This window comes from Notamacropus eugenii, chromosome 2, assembly GCF_028372415.1.
Source record: "Notamacropus eugenii isolate mMacEug1 chromosome 2, mMacEug1.pri_v2, whole genome shotgun sequence".
Taxonomy (NCBI): domain Eukaryota; kingdom Metazoa; phylum Chordata; class Mammalia; order Diprotodontia; family Macropodidae; genus Notamacropus; species Notamacropus eugenii.
This window is the reverse complement of record NC_092873.1, coordinates 54,752,292-54,762,867: the sequence shown is the minus strand read 5'-3', so window position 1 is coordinate 54,762,867 and position 10,576 is coordinate 54,752,292. Positions and strand designations below refer to the sequence as shown.

Here is a 10,576-nt window from a genome sequence, read left to right as displayed (position 1 = left end):
CTCTGCAAGCCTGCTTCCACAAAGCCAAGCTACAACAAAGGAACTGTGCCTAGGAAACCATATTGGCTGTAGCTATTGTACTTCACAGCTTTCCAAAGGATCTGCTCCAAAAAACCACTCCAGAGTCTGAAACTACATACGTGTCCCCAGATTTCACATGTCAGGGTCCATAAACCTTTTTTTAAACAATATTAAACAAAAAAGAAGAAGTCATTCAACTTGGGGAAAAGTAGCATGTAGTCCACCGGACCACTTGAATTCATCTAACTTGAATTTATGCCCAACTGTTGCTAGAGGAACAGCATCCAAGTACTGTGGGTGCAAGTGCACAAACAGGAAATGGAGAAAGGTGTTGTTTTGTCTGGGATGTTGTATCATGATCTGTAACATGGCAGATTATAGCTCCAAAAAGTTTGGGACTCATATGGTACCAGTCCCCAACAGGAGAGAGCAGCAGTCCAAGCATGCCTTAGTTAAAGTCTGTGTTGGTTGTGGGTTTAATTTTTTTAAGGTAGATTGTCCGGCAACATCAGACAGATTCATGCTCAAAGGAGTGACTCCTGGTTCACCCACATCAAGTTGTGTTTCTCATTAGGCTTGTACTTACAATACTCAATGACAAAGAAGAGGCTTCCCCATTGGGAATGCTCACTCCGGTTTGAGGTCACTGTAAAATTTGTCTTGCCACACTGTCTCAAAGGTCCCACTATCAGTGAAAGGAATGATACTTTGGATGGGTTGTTGCTCCCCACTTTTGTTGAGGCCATGTCTTCTGCACTAAATATCCCTGTGCAAACAATATGGTCCCCACCAGGCGTTTTGGATTTCAGATCTAATGAGACAAGTACACCACCAAGGGAGACGTTCTTCTCTTGGAAAGTGGTGGGTTTGATCTTCACCTTCACCTTGTAAGAGGAACCAGTGAGGGGCATGATGGTCCAGTTCTGATCGAAGTGTTGCTCATTCCTTTGAAAAAGACCAGACCATCAGTAGGCTGGATCTGGAGGGTGATGAAGAGGTAAATAAGGCTCAGGAGGTACCTCATAGCTGAACCACAGCTTTGGGGGATTATGTTGTTGGGGTGAGTGGGGGACAGAGGTGGCTCTGACCCAGGAGCAAGACCTCGGTGGTTAGAAAGTGGAGAAAGAGAAAGAAGAAACTGCAACTAATTCTCAATTGACTTTTTAGCAATCTCTCTCATTGACTTTTCCACCATGATGCCTCCTCCCCACTGAAGCTCACATTCCTGTGAGATTCCCATCAGCCTTGGGTCTCACATACCATCACTACCCTCTGCTCCTCTGATTATAGGGTAGAGCCATGACCTCCAAAATCTCCACTTAAGGAGCACAGTTATCTCATCTTTTCCTAGCTAGCTGCCCTGTTTTGGGTTTTCTCTGACTCCCCCAACATGAATCCCTTCTTTTTAGCTTCCACCATTAGATCGCAAGTTCCCTGAAGGAAAGGGCTATCTCTATTTATTTTGTATTTGTATCCCCAGTGCTTAGCACAGTGCCTAGCACCTAGTAGGTGTTTAATAAAAATTGATTAATGTCAACTATTTTTCTCTTGTGGAAAGGTTCAACCCTAAGTACTATAAGTCCAGAATACTATACAAGATTCCTTGGAGAGGTCTTGTGGGTTCAGGTATGAGTCCTTTGAATTTCATGTTGGGTTAAATAAAACCTGTGCTGGACTGTACAAGAATGCTTTTGTGGGAGCTGGCCACCTGGGGCACAGGCTGGAAATCTCCAGGGTGCGCTGAGTCAAGGGCTAACTCACACTAAGCAGCTTCAGACTCTTACACTGAGACTATGTGCCTGGACACTGAACCCAAGCTGGACAGAGTGGTGCCGAACACTGTCCCTATGGTTCTCCAGGCTCAGAATCTGGTGAATTCGACACTTCGACCTTTTGCCTCCCCCTCTCCCCTTCTTGTTCTCTATCGAGAGATGACTCTGCCCTTCCAGTCCTCATTAACCAAGTCTATTTTCTGTTTTGCCTCTTGCTTTAAAAGAAATTGGTTTCACTAAGGTTGTGTGATCATTATAACTACATTGATTTGTGTGCCCTTAGAGGTTAAATGCAATTGAAATCCTGATGTATGGGGAGTGGGGAAGGAGAGGGGGGGCAGACTAAAGGGGTGGAGAAGGACAGGGTGAGGGGAAAGGAAGAAAATGACAGAAAGTCAGAAAGAGAGACAGAAAAGGATGGAGGGAGGGAGATGGAAAGAGAGAAAAAGAGGGATGGAGACTGAGAAAGAGAGAGATGGAGAGAGGGAAGTAGAGAAATAGGGAGGTAGATGGAGAGAAAGAGAGAGAGAGGAGACAGAGGGAGAGAGAGAAATAGGGAAAGGGAGAGATTGAAAGAAAGGTAGGAAGAGAGAAAAAATGAGAGAGAGAGACAGAGAGAGGGAGAAATTTTCATAATTGCTGGAAACATTCTCAGCATGGGGATCCAGAGCTAAACTAAAATAAGGTTTTATTGCCTCTTATTTTATTTAATTCATTTAAGAGCCATTGCTTCAGGTACCTCCAGTCATTTTATTCCTTCCATGCAGATTAAGGAAAGCCCTCCTACAAGGGGTTAACTGACTAGACCCTTGAAACACAAGGTGTCACCCACATGAGAGCGGCTCCTACTCACCAGCCCTTTTCCTTCTGCCCTATACACTGCTAGGAACATATACACCCACTCTAAGAAGATGTGAGACCAGCATGAGCCCCATGGCTATTGGAGAATAGATGGGGAGCCGGAAAGGACCTCCAAAATCATCAAACCCCTTGCCATCATTTTGTCCAGAAGCACTGAATGCCTTGCCCTCCTTCATAAAGGGAAGAAGGAGCCAGACTGGGGTTCGAGCCTAGGACCTCTGGCTCTAATTCCAGAGCTCTTCCTACCCCACCAGATGCTGGGTACAAAGATTAGGCCTCCCCAAAGAAGAAGTCAGGTGTGCAAAGGTGTCTGCGGCAAAAGGACTGTTTGTTTGAAACTGGGATCCAGGAGTCAGCCAACCTCAGCTCAAGTCCCTAGTCTGACCAAAACTACTTGTGTAGCTGCCCTTGCCTCAGTTTTCTTATCTGTAAAATGAAGGGGTTGGATTAGGTCATTTCTGAGGCTCTTTCTTTCCTTATTTCATCTCAACTGCGATTCTCTGTCTGCCTTTTAAAAAAGGAGGACCCTGAATGAGCCGAGGAGAAATCAGTGCCTGAGGGAGTGGCCTGAGAAGGGAGCAAGGGGGCTCCCCTGAAGAACGCTGGGGCTTCAGGATTTTGCTGCAGCCAACTAACTGACCCAAGGGAGTCCCCCATGACCTGTTTTTTTGTCTGACCTCAGGCCTCGGATTCGAGGCCTCAGGAAGGGTTCCTCCTCAGCTACAGGAAATCATTTAGAAAGCTGCTCATTTGAGAGGGGGAAACAGAGATTATGAAAGGAAGTGTCGCAGGATGCAAATGTCTGAGGCCAGAGAACTGAAAACGGAAGCCTGTGAGGGAGGCCCACCTAAGCCTCTTCTTTCTTCTCTCTAAGCTACCCTTCAATAAACACCCCACATCCTGATTTCCTGGCCCGGCTAAGAAAATATGATTGACTTGCAAATTTATTTATGAGCTGTTGTCCCTGGGAAGGGCTTTTCTGAGCTCGCTTCCCACTCTGGGAGGCTGAGATTTTATGAGTTTGGTATGGAAGCAGTTGTTCTATAATAGGGGCTCCAAAAAGCATCAGCTAGCTGTGAGCCAGGGCAAAGGAAGTCTGCCCCATGCAAGTTACCCTCAGGCCTTGTCCCACCTCCAGGGGCTGTTTTCATATGTCCCAGTTTGCCTACCACCACTATCTGTCACCAGAGGCAGCATGGGCCAATAGAGTATCCAGTCAGAGGACTTGAGTTCAAATCCTACCTTTTATCTCAGATAAGTCACTTAAGTTCCCTCATCTGTAAAGTGCCCAGGCTCACACAGTCAGAGAGTGTCAGAGACCAGACCGGAGCCCACGTGTTCCTGACTAAGGTCTACTCCACGCTGCCTCCTAAGAGAGATAAGGGTAAGAAATATTTCAAACTGAAAGTGTCAAGAACCATTTTGAATAGTCAAAGACGAAGATATGTTTCACGTAATATGACGATAGAGAGCTGGTCCCAGAGCCAGGAAGGCACAGATACAAGTTACTCTTTTGACACCTACTGACTGGGAAACTCTGGGCAAGTCACCCCGAGTCGCACTGCTACAGGCAACTCGTTAAGTGCATGGAGGTCAGCAAAACAGTGAAAGGACTTATGCTGAAAAAGGCTACCCCCCTCCAGAGAAAGAGCTGATGGAGCTGAAGGCAGATTGAAGCATACTTTAAAAAAAAACCAACTATTTTTCTTGGGTTTTTTTTTTTTTGATCTGTGTTTCCTTTCACAACGTGACTAATACGGAAATATATTTTGTATAACCACAATGTATAACCTATATCAAACTGCTCATCTTCTCACTAAGGGGGCAGGAAATAGAGGGAGGGAGAGAATGTGGAACTCAAAATTTTTAAAAATGAATGTTACAAATTATCTTTACATGTAATCGGGGGAAAATAACATATTAATTTTTTTTAACAAGATTGTAGAAAAGGTGCCAACTTGCATTGGTAGTGGGACATACTTCATCTGGGAGTTCACTGAACCAAAGAAACCATCTCTGGACCAGCAATGTAAGTCAGGGAGAGGGCTAGTTTTCATTTACAAAAATTCAAATCGCTCATCACTTTCTCATACCTTTTACATAAAATGAGAGATCCTTCCACCTCTTTCCTTCTCCTTCCCTCTTGTCTTCTATAATTAGGGGCAGATGTCATGGTACCCAGGCCGCAAAGACACACACACACACACACACACACACACACACACACACACATACTCACACACACACATACACACACACACCTCTTTTCCCCCCTTTCCCATCCTACCCCAGACTAAAACCTCTATCTGTCCTGGCCAAGGTCAACCTTTCAAATTCCAGAGCCAGTGTTGATTTCCAAGGATTGCCTCCTTGAATGCCTCCAAGGAGGATTGAAAACCAATGCTTTCCAGCTCATTGCAAGTTGCTGAGTAAAAATCAAAGATCTAGATTACTATTCTAGGCCCTTCTCAAGAAGCCTGGGTCCATCCCTCCCTTTCTCCCTCAAGGTCCCTTCCCCTACGCACACTCAGAACAAAATGGGGACAATCAGAGGCTGGGATTTTCTTAGATTCATAGAATCGTAGATTCAGAGCTGGAAGGGACTTTGGATTTAGAAATCTTCTTCAGTCTCTCCCCTTCCCAATACATCCTCTACACAGCTGCCAAAACAATATTCCTGGCCACACCATTACCAAGTTTGAGAAACTTCAGCAGCCCCCTAGGCTTCTGGGGTCAAATCCAAACTCTCCTATCAAGCACTGGAAAGCCTTTCCCAATCGGACTCCAAGATATTTTCTCAGATTTGCATGTTACTCCCCCGCCTTCTCACAGTCTGCATTCCAACTCTTGCTTCCGTGGCCCTGCCCAAACTGATGCCCACTTCTGGAATGCTGTCCTTTCTCATCTGTGCCATGGCACCCCCAGCTCCCTTCAAGACTCAGCTCAGACACCATCCCCTGGACTACCAAAGACCTTTACTCTTACTCCTGATTGCCAGTACTCTCTCTCTCGTTCTCTCCAGGAAATTACTTGGTATTTATTTGCATGTGTTTTGTATTTACCTGTCTATGCCTGAGTCTCTGGACTCACCGCCTATAAAGAGCTATTAAAGAAATGAGAGTCTTAAATAGGGAGTTCACCAATATGATGACATTTTTGAACTTGAATTTCTACAACTAGTCTTTTGCCTTTTTTTTTTTTTTTTTGGATTCCCAACACTTAGCACAGGCTTGGCACATGTGGAGGCTTAATAAATATTTATTATTAATTATTGATATTAATAAATGATGTCATTAACACAAATACATTTGTTGATTGATCGATCATTCCATGGAAGTAGACAGGAGAGAGCTATGTAACCAGTCTCCTGCTGTCTGCTTCCTAGTCCCTCCTTCTGAGACTTTGGTGGGCTGCTGTTGGTTAATAGATCAGGACTGGGAGATGCCAGAGAGACCTCTGAGAGCCAAGAGTGATTAGTCATGCAAAAACAAGTCAGAACATCTTCCTACCCCACCTCCCCACCCCCTGCTTCGTTCCAGGCAAGGGAGCAGCTCTCCATTCACTTGACCAACTCATCAGAGCTCTGTCTCTCCTGTAAAAACCTTTAGCTGCTTCCTCTCCCAAACTGCATTATATTTAACTTGTATGCATCATGTAAATGCTTAAATTCGTATATACTTTGATTCAGATATATTGTCTCCATGACAGAATATCTGCTCCTTGAGGACAGGGACTGATTCACTTTTTTGACTCTCCAGACCCTAACGGTGGCTGACATATAGTAAGGGTTTAATATATGATTGTCGATTGACAGATTAATTGATTCAAGTGCTTTATAAATATGAGTTATCATCTGTCAGAGAATTTCAAAGAATCTCAGACAATATTTAGTCTAATTCATGTGTGAAACCCCATCACCTCTTCTTTCCCTATCTCTCTCCTTTTCTGTTTCTCTCTTCCAGAAGTCTCTGGACCAATCCAGTTATATCCACTACAGCTATACAGAGTAACAGGGCTGTCCTTTAGGGAACATCCAAGACTGCCTAGGGCTGGAACTACACTTAAAAAAATAACAGTGTTTTAAAGTACACAAAGCTGTTTTATATGCCACCAAAACATGCACACATCCTAGGAAGTTTTTCAGTTCAAAAAGTATAAAGAAAAGGATGAATTTTTTCAGGGTAAATATTAATTCATAGCAATTAAGGATTATTGAGAACATTTTTAACAAAGGCATGCAAAAAACACATGCCAGGTATGCACAGGTGTGCTAAACATCAATCCTTTTGCTCATGACTGTGTTAGAACACATAGTCCTGCTCTGGGAGCACCAACGGTCTGTTAAGTATTGTGCCTAGGTGTTTGCATTTCCTTAACTCTTGTTTTACACTGTGTATTACCTATCTGGTGATTTATTTTAGTCCAGACCTGTGCTTTCATTGGTGTAAGGAATTTTGGGGCAGCTAGGTGGCCCAGTGGATAGAATAACAGACCTGAAGTCAGGAAGACTCATCTCCCTGAGTTCAAATCTAGTTTCAGACCCTACTAGCTGTGTGACCCTGGGCAAGTCACTTTACCCTGTTTGCCTCAGTTTCCTCATCTGCCAAATGCGGTAGAGAAGAAAATGGCAAACCACTCCAGTATCTTTGCCAGGAAAACCCCAAGTGGGGTCAGGAAGAGCTGGACAAGACTAAAATGATTAAAAATAACTCCTAAGGGAATTCATGATGAGGAAACACCAGCACAGATCCACAACTATTCTACAATCTATAATCTTAGAGAATTGGCTGGACCACTTAGTCAAATCCAGGGACACACTAGGTCAGGTAGTCACACTAGTAGGTGCCAGACTAGAACCCAGGACTGAAAGGGCAGCTCTACACCCACTATATCACACTGCCTCTACATAATTTCTTCTAATTTAGCAATTAGCAGTGAGTTTTTCATTGTTGTCTTATTAACAAGGTCTAGTTTTTTTATATAAAAGCAAAATTGTACAGAAAAAACTATCTAGCTGAAATCATATTTAGAGAATGCCAGTCATATTAACCCACATACATAATAATGACTACTTGAATTGCAGGCATGCTACCTTGAAGGAAATAACAACTTTTATTTCTTTTCCTCTAGATTTAGTATTTCCTCTTTGGAGCAGATAATTATGAGAGGAAAAAGAAAAAGCCTTGAGTCAGTCTATCTAGTACTTTCTTCCCCATCACAGTCTTTAAAAATGTCCTCTAGGGAGGTGGCTGTTTCCATATGATGAACTTTGTGGTACAAACCCTTTCCCCCCAGCATTGCAGAATAGCACCCTGATGCAAGACCACTGGTTGTCATCTGGGCTCCCAGCTCAACCTTGATGTGGATTTAGGGGCTAAAGTCATCTTGCCTTGCAAAACAGGAAAGACTAGAATTCCTTCAAGAACAGTAAATACAATCTTTGCCAACAAAAATTCTGCCGAGGTCCAGAAAGCTCTCTCAGAACTCTGGCGCTACCTAACATTCCATAGGGAGAAGATGGTCAGCTCATGGGCTTCAAAATGTTGGAAAAGGGGAAGTTTGCTTTTAAGACCAACCCATGCCCCATTCAATGTTGCTCTTTCTGCTACTGAGACCCCTTTCTCTGCTGGTGATTCTTGCCTTCTCCTTCCCCCTACCCCATGCACTTGCCTTAGGTCTCATTCCTATAGGATCCTACTTAGCCACCTATCTTCTTGGAAATAACTGTGAAATTCATTCATAATAAGATACAAATTATTTATGAAGGGTGTTTTTCCTTTTCTCTTCCTTCCTTCCTTCCTTTCTTTCCTTCCTTCCTTTCTTTCCTTCTTCCTTCCTTTCTCTCTCTCTTCCTTCCTTTCTTTCCTTCTTCCTTCCTTTCTCTCTCTCTTTCTTTCTCTCTTTCTTTCTCTCTCTTTCTTTCTTTCTTTCTTTCTTTCTTTCTTTCTTTCTTTCTTTCTTTCTTTCTTTCTTTCTTTCTTTCTTTCTTTCTTCCTTTCTTTCTTTCTTTCTTTTTCTCCTCCCAGAGGCATTTGCATTTAATCAGTGGGCATCTCTAACTCAAAGGAAAGAGCTTTAATGGAAGAATGTTAGACATGATAAGCCTGTAGAGAAAATTCAGGAGTAAGAGTTTTCCCATTATCTCACACCATTTAAGCAGTAGTATAAGGCCATCACCACTTATAAATTTCTGTTGATCAGTTGTTTCAGTCATGTCCCATTCTCTGTGACCCTGGTTGGGTTTTTTTTTTTTTTTTGACAAAAACACTAACGTGGTTTGCCACTTCCTTCTCCAGCCTGTTTTCCAGATGGGGAAATTGAGGCAAACAGAGCTAAGTGACTTGCCCAGGTTCCCACTGCTAGTAAGTGTCTGTGGCCAGATTTGAACTCAGGGAGATGAGTCTTCCCAACTTCAGAACTAGGGTTCTATGCACTATGGCGCCACCTGCCTGCCCACTTATAAATACTTTCATAATATCACAGGAACACAGGTTTAGAGCTGGAAAGGACCTTCATGGTCATGTAGTTCAACTCACTCATTTCACAGATGAGGAAACTGAGACCTAGATAGGTGAAATGAAAGATTAGGCAAGCTCTTAATGGAGCTCATCTGATTCCAGAGGCTGTTCTCTTTCTACTGCACCAAAGATCTCCTTTCTAGAGCCTGAAGATGAACCAAGATGCAGAGAGGAGCACCAGTGGTGCTCCAGAAGTGTTGCTGGCTGACTCCTCTGCCAATCAATCCACATCATGCCCAGAACTAGTGGGCAGCTATTCCAATGTTGCTTGATAGATTGGCCAGTGAGTGACAGGAACCACTGAGAACATTAGATGAGTCTCCCTCCTCTGGAGTGAGAGGGAAGAACTTCTAGTGGAGACCTCAGTGTCACAGGTTCATCCAGCTTTCATTTTTCTTAATTACATGTAAAATAATTTAAAAATATTCATTGAAAATAATATTTCCCCCCAATTACATGTAAAAACAATTTTGACATTCCTTTTTTTAAGTTTTGGGTTCCAATTTCTGTCCTTCCTTCCTTCCCCTCCTCGCTCCTTAGATGGTAAGTAATCTGATATAGGTTATACATATACATTATAAACTTTCATTTTTTTAAAATTTTGAGTTCCAAATTCTTTCCTTCCATCTCTCCCCTCCTGCCACCTTGAGAAGGCAAGTAATTTGATAAAAGTTATACATATGAAGTTATGCAAAACATATTTCCATATTAGCCATGTTGAAAAAGAAAACAAACCAAAAAAACAACCAGGTAAAATAAAAGAAAGTAAAAAAGAAGCATGCTTTAATCTTCTTTCAGACTTCATCAGTTCTTTCTCTGGAGGTGGATAACATTTTTAGCATAAGTCCTTTGGAATTGCCTTACCCAGGCAGCAGAAGCCCATGGCTGACTGTTGAGGAGGAAATGAGAATGCTTACAAAAGGACCTAATCTACCAGTGAGTTTCTTCTGTCTTCTCTAACTCTGACTAAGAAAAGCACATTGTAAACTTCTGAGTGGGGAAAGATGCTTCAGGTCCTAATCTAAAACACTCCAGCTCACACATGAACATGATTGCAGGCCTCTTTTCTTACCTGATTTTTAGGTTTCAGAATAGTGGGGACAGCTATGGCCTTGTGAGCCTCAAAAGGTTGAGAGAGCAGATGAATTTCCCAACAGACAAATTCCTAGCACAGCCCACGCTCATCCAACGGTTATGCCAAATTCAGAAGTGAACTTATTAGGCAAATGTTCATAGAAGGTCTGTTAAGTTTGAGCCCACTCTTCCTTTAGGGAATAAGGTAGTATAAGGGAGAGGGTGATTCTAGGTACTGGGAGAAAATGTTTGTACTTCTGTTCATGCTATGCCTTCTCAGTAAATATCTCTTTGTAACAGTGGGGAGAAAACCACTCCAAAACTAAAGGA

The 10,576-nt window shown here is 42.9% G+C and overlaps 1 pseudogene; it reads right to left on the bottom strand.

The window, feature by feature from the left end:
• Window positions 1-545: 545 nt before the first annotated feature.
• Window positions 546-1,118, bottom strand: LOC140523474 (CB1 cannabinoid receptor-interacting protein 1 pseudogene; annotated as a pseudogene).
• Window positions 1,119-10,576: the final 9,458 nt, after the last annotated feature.